At 37.1% G+C, this 15,633-nt stretch overlaps 1 protein-coding gene across 30 annotated transcripts in view; it reads right to left on the reverse strand.

The window, feature by feature from the left end:
• Positions 1 to 15,633, reverse strand: part of APC (APC regulator of Wnt signaling pathway) — a 121,073-nt gene that overhangs the window by 79,928 nt on the left and 25,512 nt on the right. For 9 of the 30 annotated variants that reach the window (XM_081505733.1, XM_081505731.1, XM_081505727.1 and 6 more), the window contains exon 1: positions 10,309 to 10,346. The exons of the other annotated variants lie outside the window; for them this stretch is intronic. The gene's annotated coding sequence lies outside the window, so the exon portion shown is untranslated. Of the gene's footprint in view, positions 1 to 10,308; positions 10,347 to 15,633 lie in introns of those variants that run through there. 30 annotated transcript variants of the gene reach the window in all.

The following is a 15,633-nucleotide window of genomic DNA, read 5'->3' on the forward strand; positions in this document are numbered from 1 at the left end:
CGGTCAGTTCAGTTGCTCAGTTGTGTCTGACTCTGTGCAACCCCATGGACTGCAGCACACCAGGCTTCCCTGTCCATTACCAACTTCCAGAGCTTACACAAACTCATGTCCATCGAATCGGTGATGATATCCGACCATCTCATCCGTGTCTATCCCCTTCTCCCGCCTTCAATTTTCCCCAGAATCAACGTCTTTTCCAAGTAGTCAGTTCTTCACATCAGGTGGTCAAACTATTGGAGCTTCAGCTTCAGCATCAGTCCTTCCAATGAATATTCAGGAATGATTTCCTTTAGGATGGACTGGTTGAATCTCCTTGCGGTCCAAGGGACTCTCAAGTCTTCTCCAACACCATAGTTCAAAAGCATCAATTCTTTGGTGCTCAGCTTTCTTTATAGTCTAACTCTCACAGACATACAATGACCACTGGAAAAACCATAGCCTTGACTAGACAGACCTTTGTTGGCAAAGTAATGTCTCTGCTTTTTAATATGCTGTCTAGGTTGGTCATAACTTTTCTTCCAAGGAGCAAGTGTCTTTTAATTTCATGGCTGCAGTCACCATTTGCAGTGATTTAGGAGCCCAAGAAAACAGAGTCACTCACTCTTTGCATTGTTTCCCCATCTATTTGCCACGAAGTGATGGGATAGGAAGCCGTGATCTTAGTTTTCTGAATGCTGAGTTTTAAGCCAACATTTTCACTCTCCTCTTTCAGTTTCATCAAGAGGCTCTTCAGTTTCTCTTCACTTTCTGTTGTAAGGGTGGTGTCATCTGCATATCTGAGGTTACTGATATTTCTCCCGGCAATCTTGATTCCAGCTTGTGCTTCATCCAGCCCGGCATTTCGCAAGATGTACTCTGCATATAAGTTAAATAAGGAGGGTGACAATATACAGCCTTGACATACTCCTTTCCCGATTTGGAACCAGTCTGTTGTTCCATGTCCGGTTCTAACTGTTACTTCTTGACCTGCATACAGATTTCTCAGGAGGCTGGTAAGGCGGTCTGGTATTCTCATCTCTTGAAGAATTTTCCAGTTTGTTGTGATCCACACAATCAAAGGCTTTGGCATAGTCAATAAATCAGAAGTAGATGTTTTTCTGGAACTCTCTTGCTTTTTCAATGAGCCAATGGATGTTGGCAATTTGATCTCTGGTTCCTCTGCCTTTTCTAAATCCAGCCTGAACATCTGGAAGTTCTTGGTTCATGTACTGTTGAAGCCTGGCTTGGAGAATTTTGAGCATTACTTTGGTAGCGGGTGAGATGAGTGCAATTGTGTGGTAGTTTGAACATTCTTTGGCATTGTCTTTCTTTGGGATTGGAATGAAAACTGACCTTTACCAGTCCTGTGGCCACTGCTGAGTTTTCCAAATTTGCTGGCATATTGAGTGCAGCACTTTCACAGCATCATCTTTTAAGATTTGAAATAGCTCAACTGGAATTCCATCACCTCTACTAGCTTTGTTCGTAGTGATGCTTCCAAATGCCCATTTGACTTTGGACTCCAGGAGGTCTGGCTCTAGGTGAGTGATCACACCATTGTGGTTATCTAGGTCATGAAGATCTTTTTTCTATAGTTCTTCTGTGTATTCTTGCCACCTCTTCTTAATATCTTTTGCTTCTGTTAGTTCCATACTGTTTCTGTCCTTTATTGTGTCCATCTTTGCATGAAATGTTCCCTTGGTATCTCTAATTTTCTTGAAGAGATCTCTAGTCTTTCCCATTCTATTGTTTTCCTCTATTTATGATAAAACATAACCATATAGTTTTTTCTTTTAATTTGCTGATGCTGTCAGTTATCACATTTTCCCATTTTAATCCATCCTCCATTCTGGCAATAAACCCTACCTGTTCATATTTTATTAATTTTACTACTTTGTTCATTGTTTAGTACTTCATGTGGAATTTTTATGAAAGAAATCACAATATTACTGAAATTTTTACAGTATTTTAAATTAAGGATTTAAATTAACTGTATGCTAATTTTACACGGCTTAGAATAGTTTGAAAAACAACTTACCTAGTCTTTGAAAGTCAGCTAGAATTCAGATCACAAGGTGCTTGTTTAGATGAAAGATTTCTGAATGTTTTAAATTTTCTTCTGTTGTTAAGCCTCGTCATTCTTTCTTCATCTTGCTGTATCACTCTGATTCATTAACGGTTCACCCATAAATCACCCATCTCCTCTAGCTTTTCAAGTGCAAGCAAAGCACTGTCTACAGTCCCTTTACAATTTGTTTCCTTTCCCCTTCATGCTCCTTTTATCTTTTGTTTCTCTAACCCGGCTCTATAGTCTCACCTATTTTACTCATCGGTAACTCCTCCCCAAACCCACACTTAGTGTTGTAGATCTTCTCCACTATTTTGTATTCTATTTTATTCATTTCTGAATTTACCTTTGCTAATTACATCCTCTCATTTTCCACTGGCTTATTTTGTTCTTTAATGTTATTTAAATTGAGCAGTAACTCATTTACTGCCTTTACTTCCATGTTCGTTTGTCAGTTTCTTCTTTAATAATAATAATAATGTCAGGTATAATACTAAGTTTCTTCTCAGTATAGCTTTAGCCATATTTCATAGGTTTTAGTATGAAGTTTTTCCCTCTTTATTTCTTGATAATTTATAATTTCAATATTGACTTCTTTAACTCAGGGGTACTTAAGATTTTTCTCAATTATTAGCTATATAAAATGACTTGTGAGTCATCTTTTTCTTGCCACTGATTTATTGTTTATTAGACTGACTGGAGACTGTTGCCTACAAATGCTATTATTTTGAATTTTTAAAGTTTGCCTTGTAATCAAGAACATGACTAATTTTCATAAATATCTGACTGAAATTTTTTAAAAAAAGGGAAAAGTGTACAAAGTTCTAAAACAGGTATATAATATGCTAATACCTGCAGCATATTATTTAAATCCTTTGTATATCTGCTAATCTTTCTACTTGATGAAATGTAGAAAGTCCACCATTTACTGCATATTTACAATAGGTCATATAAGTGCCATATACATATCTGTGTGCATTTGTGTGTGTGTGTGCGTGTGTGTGTGTGTGTGTGTGTGTGTGTGTGTGGTTTAATCTTCACCAACTGTGATGTAGGTATCACTTCCTATTTTAGAGTTATGGAAAATGGGACTTCAAAAATGGCAAGTAATTTTCCTAAAAACACAGATCAAATGGCTGAGCCAGAATTTAAACTCGTATTTGTTCTCAATGGTCATGCTCCTAAGACCATGTAATACTACCTCTACATAGCTTTCATGATCTAGTGTACTTAATACCAATCTTCGTTCCAAACTTTTTTTCTATTAAGTTCCAAAATAACCCTTCTCTTTAACTAATTCCCTCTTCATTCTTCCATAGAAACTATTTTGTGCTTCTGCTCAGAATTCATCTCCTTTTTGAATGTCCCATCCTTTCCCCCCTCTGCTTTGGTATACTTTAAAGCCCAATTCTGTTTCCTCACATAAAAACCTTCCTAAACTTATATCACAAGTCATAGGGGGAAACAATCTTACTTAAAACTGGCAAAAAAAAAAAAAAAGGCAAAAATGAATATACTCAGGAACTGCTGTATGCTTAAAGAATTATATTGGCTATGACTATGACATCAGTTACTAATGTTTAAATGTCACTTTAAATTGCTATATTTTTTAAACAACAACAACAAAAAAATCTGTCTCCCATAAGCCAATAATGAGTCTTCCTGCTAAGTGTTCAGTAAATACTATACAACTTGGTTTAACTGTTTTCTAATTACTCCATTTTACTTTGGCAAGTTTTATTTCCCACCCTTAAGACAAGGTTTGTATCTAATAGTTTCGTGATTCCCGAAATACTCAGTGCAAGTCACAAAAAGATAAATACATGCAAGAATAAACAGCCACGGACAGCAAAGAAGAGTAAAAAGAGGACACAAATTCAGAGACTGTCCAAGTGACTTTCCCACTAGAAAAGTAAGATGATGGATTTCTTTCTGTACAATTCAAATCAAGAAACATTTGAAAACTAATTATTCCCAAGACACCATGCAAATATTTTAGGGAAGTTTTATGGGGTGAATCAGGTTTCCCAAAATACGTTGAGTCACAAGTAGCTAATCCCTGAAACTTGTGAAAAATGGCCTCACTTGGAAATAGGATCTTTGCAGATGTAATCGAATTAAGATAAGGTCCTATGGGATTAGGACTGGCCCTAAACCCAATGACTGGAATCCTTAAAAGTAGGCCATGTGAAGAAATGAACAGAGACACAGGGAAAATGCCAAGTCACAATGGAGGCCGAGACTGGAGTGAGGCAGCTGCAACCCAAGGAACACCAGAGAATGCCAGCAACCACCACGAGCCAGGAAGAAAGGCGTGGAACAGAGTCTCAGAGTCTCTAGAAGGTTTCAACTTGGCCGACACTTTGATTTTGTACTTCCAGCCCCAGTACTGTGAGAGAATACATTTCTATGGTTTTAATCCACGAGCATGCGGAACTCTGTCATAGCAGCTCTTTAACACTGAAAAGATGAACTGACATGTTCCTTATTCTCAAGTATCTTATGATCTAGCAAATGGATAATATTCCAGTAGAAAAGGGAACAGGTTCTGTATACAAATAAATCAGACATTCTTGTCTCATCTTACATTCCCCTGGCTTGTTTTAACTGTAGTCACTGCCGCATCAAACAGCTCACGGCAAGATATAGACAGATAGCACACTGGCTGCACCAGGCATCCTTTGCTTTCTGTCCTAGGATCTCTGTGACATTCCAGTGTGGGTCCCCAACATTCATGCATGTACAGCCTAGGTAAGTGCGAACACGAGTTGGGACTAAAGGGGAATGGGAGCTAGTATGTAGAATTCTTTTCCTTAGGTAAACAATTTTATACCGCTCCTCTGAAAGTCCCAGCTTTCCAAATTGTCTGAAGTGGTGATCAACTTGAGAACACATACTGGCTGTGCCTCTTCACTATTTAACATTTTCTAGGCCACTACTCTTGTTCCTGGATCACTTCCCAAAGCAAGTATTTCACACAAGTCTTTGTCTCAAGATTCCGAATTACAGGAGACTCGGGCACACAAATTGTTGTTGTTGCTGTTTAGTCATTAAGTCATGTCCAACTCTTTTGTAATCCCATGAACTCTGGCCTGCCAGGCTCCTCTGTCCATGGGATTTTCAGGCAAGAATGCTGGAGTGGGGTGCCATTTCCTTCTCCAGGGGATCTTCCCAACCCAAGGATCGAATCTGTGTCTCCTGCTTGGCAGGTGGATTCTTTACCACTGAGCCACCTGGGAAGCCCCAAGATAGAAATTACCTACAATTCAAAGGCACGTTTGGGTTCAAGAGATTGATAGAGTTTATGAGAGTCACACCTTGCTAAGACAATTGGAGGTAATTGCGTAAATGTGGACTGGAACCATATTGCGGCTAGGTAACATCACAGTGTGAGGGAGATGAGGTTTGGATAGAGTACCCACAGATACGGTATAACAAGACTAAAAGGTACAGCCACACCGCTTCAACGTTTCTCAGCTTCTATTCTAAACAATGTCAGAAGTAGCTAATATACCGACATAAATTAAATGATAATAAAACCAAGACTCTAAAAATAGCTAGTGGAACATATATTTCAATATTCTTCAATGGATATCTGGTTACCATCTTAGTCATTATTATATACCATACTATAAACAAATTTGATAAATGAAATATGAATTTACTCAAAAAAGTGACATTCATTCACAAAAATAAAACTTCAAAAAAACCACTTCAGAATTGCATGTGTACATCTGAAAAAAAGAAAAAGAACTGTATGTGTGTGCCTACAGTACAGTAGCCCCACAAAGATGTCCACGTCCTAATCCTGGAAAGCAGCGAATGTGTTACGTTACATGGCTAAGGGGACTTTGTGGACGTGAACAAGTAAAGTTTCTTAATATTGGGAAAATTTACTGAATTATGTGGGTAAACCTGCTGTAGCCCACTAGGCTCCTCTGTCCATGGGATTTCCCAGGCAAGAATAGTGGAGTGGGTTGCCATGCTCTCCTCCAGGGAATCTTCCTAACTCAGGGATGGAACCCACGTCTCCTGCATTGCAGGCAGATTCCGTTCCAATGAGCCACCAGGGGAAGCCCCATGTTGCATGTGGTAGTCCCTGCCCCCAATTTTTTTAAATAGTATTAAGAAAATAAAAAATAGTATTGAGTTAAAAATGTTAAAAAGTTATACAAATTAAAAACACAAATTTGGTACAATACCCCAAAGAAGCAAGAGTAGAAACCCAAACAGGTATTTCCACATCCGTGTTCAGAGCAGCATTATTCATAAAAGCCAAAAGATGAAAGCAACCCAAGTGTCCATCAAAAAATAAATGGATAAACAAATGTGGTATACACACACTGGAATATTATTCAACCTCAAAAAAGGTGGAAATTCTGACAGATGCAACAACATGGATGAACCCTGAAGACTTATCTTATACGAGGTTCTAAGGAAGTCAAATTCATAGAGAAAGAAAATGGAATGGTGGTTGCCAGGAACTGGGGAGGAGGAAATGGAGAATTAGTGCTTACCCAGTAGAGTTTCAGTTTGGGAATGTGAAAAAGACCTAGAGATGAATTGTGTGATACATTCAAAACAATAGTTAACACCACAGAACCATAAATACACTTAAAAATGGTTGAGCTGGTAAATTTTATGTATGTATATTTTACCACAATTAAAAAAACCCTCATTAACTACAAAAAAGACACAAAATGCTGAACCTTTCAAAAGAATTAATGCATATTTAAGAACACATGTGAATGAGTGCCTATAAGGGGAGTGGGAATAAACGGGTGAAAGCTTCCGTTGTGGGACTGATGATGTCATGATTTGATTTACAAAAATAATTTTCAAGAACATACCTAATACTTAACAAGTGAGATGTCACCTATACCAAAACAAGAAACGATCTATGTAACTTTCCTCCTAACCTTACAGAAATCAAGAACCACAGATTACTATTACAGTTAGAAGATCTAGAAATCACTTCATCTTTTACATTCAACGCACTTAATACTTCAAAAGAAATTTAATTTCAGAATTATCTGCTATTCCAAGTAGATTTTACAAGGCATTGTGTTTCAAAGAGCAAACTACCACATTCCTTGAAGTTAGAAGACATTTTAGATAATATAAATCTTTAAAGATTGTAGGAGTAGCCAAAACAGTGTTTTCAATGCAGTAGCAATAATATTTCACATAGTTCTATTGTAAGTTTCTTGGAGGTTAGTTTCCATGTCTTATTTGACCCTCTGGTACCTTTATATTGTCTGGCATTTAGTAGGTACTCAACTGCGTCGTGAACGTATTTCCTCAAGTCATCGTCTCTACATCGTATTACCCTATCCCATCCTGTGTACTAGGTGAAATCACACTTACAGATTAGTAAAAACACAAAGCACAGAGGTCAAAATTAAAGAAAACATTTAATATAAGAAGACTGCTAAATTATGTGAAATTACTTTTTAAAATAGAGAAAATGGCAAAAATCTAAAGAGCAAGGCATGAAAGACTGCAATTAACAGGTCTGATTCACTTCACAGACATACTTAAGAATATTTAACTTCTGAACTCTTCAACAGCTCAATTCTGACCATATCAATTGTAAAAAGTATTAGATGCTCAGTTGTGTCCAACACTTTGCAACCCCATGGACTGTAGCCTGCCAGGCTCCTCTGACCATGGAATTCTTCAGGCAAGAATACTAAAGTGGGTAGCCATTTCTTTCTCCAGGGGATTTTCCCAACCCAGGGATCAAACCCAGGTCTCCTGCATTGCAGGCAGATTCCTTACCATCTGAGCCATCCATATTAATTAACAATGAATATTTTCAAAGACCACTAAAGCCAACAGTATAGTCTTATATTAGGTATTTCATAATAAATATAAAGGGAAAGAAATCAACTTTTCATACTTGAGCTCTTTCTTATTTAACCCCCCCCAAATCTCAATCTAATACTGTTCTGTTTGGCACAAGTGTTAATTTGATTAATAAGATGATCTTTAAAAAGTATGTTATGAATGTCATTATGAAAACTGCTGCATCTCCACTTGCTTAGCTACCACATATTTTAGAAAGCATTCTTATACCATAGGTAAAAACTCAAAACTGAGATTTCTTTTTCATTCAATGAATGATTTGTTGATTTATATTGCTTTTCAAATAATTTCTGTTATATACTATTTTGTATGTTATGCAACAAGCAACATTATAAAATAGTTTTACAGAGTTAGAACAAAACAGAAGACTTATATTCTTTATGTCCTTATATACATGACCTTGTATAAAGTCACAATATACGTAATTAGGAATAATCTATCATTTGAAATGAAAATAATGCTACACCGAGCTGTTTAAATAGTAAAACAAGATAATTTATATAAAATAAGAACCATAAACTCTCAAAAACTTTACTAAAGTTCAAAGATATGAATGCCATTAGCTATTAAATTTCACTTAAAAATATTTTTAACTTATTGGAAAAATATCTCAAAGGATCTTCTAGAAATTTTAGATATACTACAAAAAACAAACAAATTTCATTTAAAAATTTAATATAACATCTTTAATTCTAGGTACAATTTTCATAAGATTTTAAGAAGAGATTCTAAGGACCTGATACACATGATTAATAATTCTCAGAGCAAAAATAGTTTTAAAAATAAAGAATAGAATTGTTTATTTATCAGTGAAAATTAGGCTAATTTTATTCAAGTTCAATTCCTTATCTTGAAAAAAAATTTCTAAAACAAAAATTAAAGGTTCTTTCAAGACTTTCTAATACATAAACACTACTTAAGATACATTGACCCTGGAGTGCTTTACAAAGCCACTGCCATCCTGATCAGAGAGTAGGGAGGTAAGACAAGCTGGCTACCATAAATATGCATAAAGATAAGGCAGCATTTAAAACTATACTCAATCTGAAAACATGTTTTTAGACATTGAATGAAAGGAACAAAAAACAGTGCAATGAAAACACTCAATATCAAGAGTATGAGTATTCATTAGACAGAAATAAATCTAAAAGAAAAATCATGGTGCTTTAATTTGAAATATTTGCCTATAGACTTTATTCAGTGATATCTAAAAGTGACCAAAGAGCAATATAAATACTTAATACAGATCTTAAATATTAAGCCTATGAAAAAATTTATCACAATAATTTTTCCCAAAGTAATTTACATTATAAAGTGATTTACTCTTGAATAACCTAATTAATAGCAGAAAGCTATGCTAACAAAGGAAAAGATCCACTGCTTCATACATAATTTATTAAGATTCCCTACAGGATTTATTTGAAGCAAAGAATTTGAACATCTCTTCTGTGATATAGAATCAAAGTGTCTGATACATTCCACTGTCAAAACATTCATAGTCAGATATTCTTCCTATTTTTAAAAATCTAAATAATTTCTTCTATCCAGGTTGTAATTATAAACTATGGCTTTTTACAAAAAAGTCTTCTACCAACAGCATTGCTGCAAGGGTTCTTACTCCTCTGCAGTTATCATTTCAGCCTGGGTGGGAGAAAAGCATTGCTGCAGTCATCTGCAAAAAGGCACTAGGGTTGTGACTTCAAAGTAACAAAAGCATTGGTATCTTTTTGGCACCCTATTCACAGGCAGTTCACTCAGACCGTTTGCAAAAGCAGGCTCTTTGGTAACCAAAATTTCACCGATCAACCAAAGCCACCACTCCAGCTCTGCAGTACCTGCCTCCACCTCTTCCTCCTCTCCCAAGCTGCCCTTTCCACAAGGTTCACATCAGCCATCAGCAGCAGCTTTGTATCCCCTCTCTTGGCTACCACTGCATGTGTCCCTGTGGCCAGGGAGGAAAAGAAGCCTTTCAATGGGCTAGAGCTTTAGCTCCTGCCATGAATATGCTCCATTCTTTGTTGTCCTCTACCCGTTTCCTTAGATACTGTTATTCCACTCGACTCTGTCAACAGGCATTATAAAAACAAAACCTCTTTCTAGCTTCAAAAACAGCTCTCTCTCACCAGTCTCCCCTTAACACTCGTACCCCTCCCCCTTCTCCCTCTTCTGTCAAAAACCCAGGATAAGAAGCACAGGAAATCCATCTCCTGTGCTGCAGTAGGGGGAGGTGGGGGGGAGACGCCCCTGCCTTCTCGCTTGGCGTGTGGCTGTAGACCCTGTGCCAAGGTAAGGCCATCGGCTTTAGACAGTGCAAGGGAAAATCGCCTTCCCCTCGCTCCCTACCCGCTCTCAACCCAGGCACCAAGCCGGGCCAGCGCAGCTCCAGCACCTACCCCATTTCCGAGCCCAGCAGCACCTCCATCCCGTCTCCAGTGACACCCAGGCGGGCTGCGCCAATACAGCCACATGTCGGTCACGTGTGCCCGCGCGCAGCCAATCGGCAGGTCCCCGACGGGAACGGGAGCGCCCTGGTCCGCATCCAGCGATTACACAGCGGCTCCACGCGCCTCTTTCCGACTCGCGCTGTGCCCTCGGCAGCAGCGCAAGGGGCCCGCCCCGCCGCACGGCTCCGAGCCCAGGCCGGCACCTAGCGCGCACCGACTCGACCTCCGGGCCACCCGCTGCAGCTGACGGAAGCTGACAAGCCGAAACGGTGGGGTGGGGGAGGTCCACGAGGCAGAAAGATTATTAGCACGAGATACTAGAGGTGGGTGGGTGAGTAACAAATTACATCTCATTCGTTACTTGCTAAAATTCACAGGCTTGCAGCACAGAGAAAAAGAATTCTACTAAATGTATCAAAACAAATAATGTTACATTGCAAATCACCGATTTGCTAGGTAAATCACTGGAACTATGTTTGAGTTAAAAACACAAGTTTCCAGAAAAGCTATGACGGCGTACAGAAGAGTAGTTGAGACCAAACTCATGGAGTCACACAGTCTGGATTGAGTCTTCTGCTCCTGTGATTTACTAGCTGTGTGACGTTTGTCACTTAAAAGGCTCGGTGCTTAATTTCCCCGACAAAATTGGGAATAGAAATGTTGAATAGAGGAGTTAATATATATGAAGCAGTATTTAGAACACATCCTGACACAGTAAATGCTGGGAGTCACTACTAATCTGTGGCTTAAATATTTCAATGCAAATTCCACATTTCACTTAAATTTAACCAAGTAAAGCTTGAATTATTAATTTTTATTAGTTAGAAGGACAAAATCCAAATTGCCAAGGATTTAAACTGGATTTAAAATCTGGTTCAAAATGTGAGGGGTGGGGAGAATCAGTTTTCATGATCTATTTCAAATTTAAAAGGATACTTAACTTTAGGTTTTTAAATGAAATATATTTATTATAATCTTAATTTTTCAAATTAATAGCAAGAAAAGCACCGAGCAAGCTATCAAACAGCGTATCTGGAGCAATTTCATTTTAATAAAAATGATATAAATTAGAAAAGTAATAGACAAATAGCAAAATGCCCACAGATGTACACCGAGTGGATATTCACAGCAGTTATCCATGGGAGGTGGATTATGGAGTAATTTCTGCTTTTCTTTTCTGCTTTTGGATACTTTTTTCTTGTCTTTGTCTCTGTATTATAATGCTTATATAGCAAATACCCGCTAAATATTTGTTGAATGAACAAATGAATCACATATTATTGGTAATTAGGAAAAATATATATAATAAATTAAAAGTTCAAATATATTTAGAAATACTTTCCCTTGATATTTGAAGTAAAAGAAACATTAATCAATTTGGTTCTGTCCTAAATATCTCTTTTGTCAAGATGACTTAGTTTTACAAAAGGCTTTCAAGACTCTCTTACTGAAAGTGCATGATTCATTGAATAGAGCTTGTTTAGTCATCAACTATTTGTGACAAATTCAGAATAGATAAAATTCCTCATAAGGCCTAAAGCTTCTGGAAAGAAAAAGTACCCTTTTAAACACAGAATACATTTTAAAAGCTTCTAAAATAACTTCTTAGTACCCTAAGAAACAACTCCTGACTCAGACTATGATTCAAGCTATTATTTAGTACACCAGTTTGTAGCCAGAGTATTTGTCTAAATTTTTATTACATGTGTTATAAAAGTTAGTGATTCAAATGACAAAATTTTACAGAAAGCTATGACCATTATACATTCACCCATCAATATAATTCAAATCAAAAACAAGTCAATCTAAAAACTTTACATTTTACAATGTTTTCAACTGAGTTTTTTCAGTAAGATTTTCAAACCAGTTTTCTCAGCAATTCCACAAGTTTGATGTGAATTTTGTATAACAATATATTTAGCTACTTTTAAATTTTATTTACTTATTTAATTGAAGAATAATTGCTTTACAATATTGTATTGGTTTCTGTCATACATCAACATGCATCAGCCACAGGTATACATATGTATACCTATATGTACATAGGCATACTCCCTCTCGAGTCTCCCTCCCACCTCCCATCTCATCCCATCCCCAGCTCTCTGAATCATACAACAAATTCCCACCAGCTATCTATTTTACATATGGTAATGTATATGTTTTTAAGTTACAGAAGGTTCAGAGGGTTATTTTGTTTTTTTAAAGTGAACTATGCATTCTTAGTTATTTTTAAAAGTACAATTAAAAACATATACAATCAAAATATACTGGCACAAATTTGGAAACAATGGAGGTCACTGAAACATTAATTTGTGCTACTAGGTTTATATGTATCTCAGAATAAAGCTCCTGCCATCCCTATTTATATAAAAATGTCATCATTCGGGCTACATGTATCTGTATGCATTAAAAATATTTTCTGATCAAAATTTGCTAAAGAAATAAGTTGTATATTAAGGTTATTACAAGACTATACCGACAAACATGTCACTGACTTCAAATGATCTATACTCATCAGGATCAGCTTGTCTGTTTTTAACAAATATTCATAAGTCAATGTTGAGGGCTTCCCTGGTGGCTCAGACAGTAAAGAATCTGCCAGGGGGTTGCAAAGAGTTGGATACGACTGAGTGACCAACACTTTCACTTTTCAAATAAATGTTATACATACGAATGCACAGTTCACTTTAAAAAAAACAAAAAAACGCTCTGAACCTTCTGTAACTTAAAAAAAAAATAGACTAGAAAGAATAGGATTCTATTCTGAATAGAAATAATAGTATGGGTTATAATAATAGGATATAATTATACATTATATATTAATATTATATGATAATTATATAATAATATTATATAATTGTAATAATAGGATTCTTAATATCTTAAACTTTGCATTCCATTTTGACATGAACATGTTAGGCCCAGTTCAACACTCGTGATTTAAAAAACTGACAAGAATATGGGCAACAATATCAGCTAGTATAAAATGAGTTAAAATCAGTGCTCTGAATTCAGCTATTTCGACTCCTGCACTTTGTTAATACTCAACTCTTTCTTTACTGGAGACCTCAAATAGAATAGAGGAGATTAATGCCTACAAAGAGATCAATGAAAGTCTTTTTCTTTAAAAATAATAATTATGTATTGAAAAGGCATGTGCTAGTGTAGGTTCTCCAGATGCTAAGCAATCAAATAAACCTCAAATTCATTTAACAGCCTTCCAGTCTTTAGATTTGTACTGGGTTAGGGTATTACGAAAAAGCATAAGAAGAAAATAAAGTCAGTCACATTTCAAAGACAAACGGGTTGTGTAGACCAATTCTCCTATCTTTTCTAGTTTTTATGGGACATGAGAAGAAGGAGCTGAAATGTTGTCAAGGCAATGGGATTTTTAGTGATGTATAAACTAAGAGGGAGATACATGCATAGTCTTCATATAATACATATGTGCTCTGTGTTACTTCAAAAAGCAAATTCCCAAACTGGTCTCACTGAGCTAAAATCAAGGTGTCTGCAGGGCTTTCCTTCTTTCAGGAGGCTCTACGGGAGAATCTGCTTTCTTGCCCTTTCCAGGTTCTAGAGACCAACTACAGTCTCAGGTCAAGGGCTCTCCCCTCCATCTTCAAAACTAGCAGCGGTGGACTGCGCTCTTCTCAGGTCGCAGCACGGTCACTTTGCTTCCACTGTCATTACCTCTTTCTCCAACTCTTGTTCTTCTCTTCCCGCTTCCATTCTCAAGGACTTACTTTGAAGATTGTTCTTACATTGGCCCACCTCCACAATCTGACAATCCAGGGTATCTCCTTAGCAACTTTATTCTATCTTCAACCTTAATTCCCTTTTGCAACATAATCCAACATATTCACAGGTTCTGGGGATTAGGAAGTGGACATCTTTAGGGAGCCATTATTCTGCCTAAACTGCACTAAAGTTTTTTAACTATTCTAAAATTTGCATCATAATACCAGTCCAATCACTAATCACTTGAAAGTGAAAGTGAAGTCACTCAGTCTTGTCAGACTCTTTGCAACCCCACAGACTGTAGCCTACCAGGTTCCTCCATCCATGGGATTTTTCAGGCAAGAATACTGGAGTGAGTTGCCATTTCCTCCTCCAGGAGATCTTCCCGACCCAGGGATTGAACCCGGGTCTCCCACACTGTAGGCAGACGCTTTACAGTCTGAGCCAACAAACTAATCACTAATCACTCAGCCAATTCTAAAACTCACCTTAAACACAGAACTTTCTGCCTTTACTATAATGGGGTACAGTAGAAGGCTCCAGTGCACACAGACTGAAGAATCAGGCTTAAAGTTCTGAATCTTTCATTTCATAGCTCTATGGACTCCGGATGTCACAACTATCCTACTTGATTCTACTCGACTTGACTACTTTTTCATTTGTAAAATGAGAACAACTGTTTGTCTTATTTCATAGAGCTGTTACAAGGATCAAATGTGCAAGTGTGAACAAACTTTATAAACTGTGAAATACTATTTACAAGTAAAGGACTATTAATTGCTCTATTGGTCCGAATCAAGGTTCAGCTTACACATAGATTTCCATGAAATAATCCACCATTCCACCTAGTCTCAATCCATCCCCGTCTTCCCTCCATCGTTCCTACCTCTTTTATGGTACAAACATGTTGGTAGCTCTGTGTACATCTCCTTTCCTAGTCCTGACTGTAAGAATTCTAGGGGAGAGCCACACCCGATTCTACCTTGAATGTCTCATGGTGTATACCATAATATGCTGTTTATTAAGTCCTATTAGCATAAGGAATGATTTGAAATTAATCTCCAAAGGGCATGCAATGCAGATCCCACAAGGAAAAACAGTAGCGCAAATGCTGAATAATGAATATTACTGTAATATATAACCATTTACAGATGAAATGGAATGCTTTAAATAAGAACCCTGGGCCCTCTAGGTGAAAAAAATGTGATGCAGCCTTGGGGTTAAGTTTCTGAGGTTAGGTGGCTGCACAATAGAATCACTTTAGGAGCTTGAGAAGTTTTAAAAACATCATTAAGTCAGACTCTGAGGATGAGGTCCAGGCATAGGGTGTGTAGTGTCAGAACTGCAAAGCACCATGCTTCACTCTAGCTTCTGCTATGAAAGCTCCTACTGCACTACAATAGGAAGACTATTTTGAAATGTTTTTAAATTCAGAGTGCTATACAGCCTAATGCATCTGCTTACAGAGGAAAAAAACCAAACTTCTTTTTTCCTGTCCAAAAGCTTCCTAGTCATGTACTAGCAATTAACATG

This window comes from Giraffa tippelskirchi, chromosome 7 (assembly GCF_054371585.1).
Source record: "Giraffa tippelskirchi isolate mGirTip1 chromosome 7, T2T-mGirTip1v1.2.pri, whole genome shotgun sequence".
In the NCBI taxonomy this organism is placed as follows: domain Eukaryota; kingdom Metazoa; phylum Chordata; class Mammalia; order Artiodactyla; family Giraffidae; genus Giraffa; species Giraffa tippelskirchi.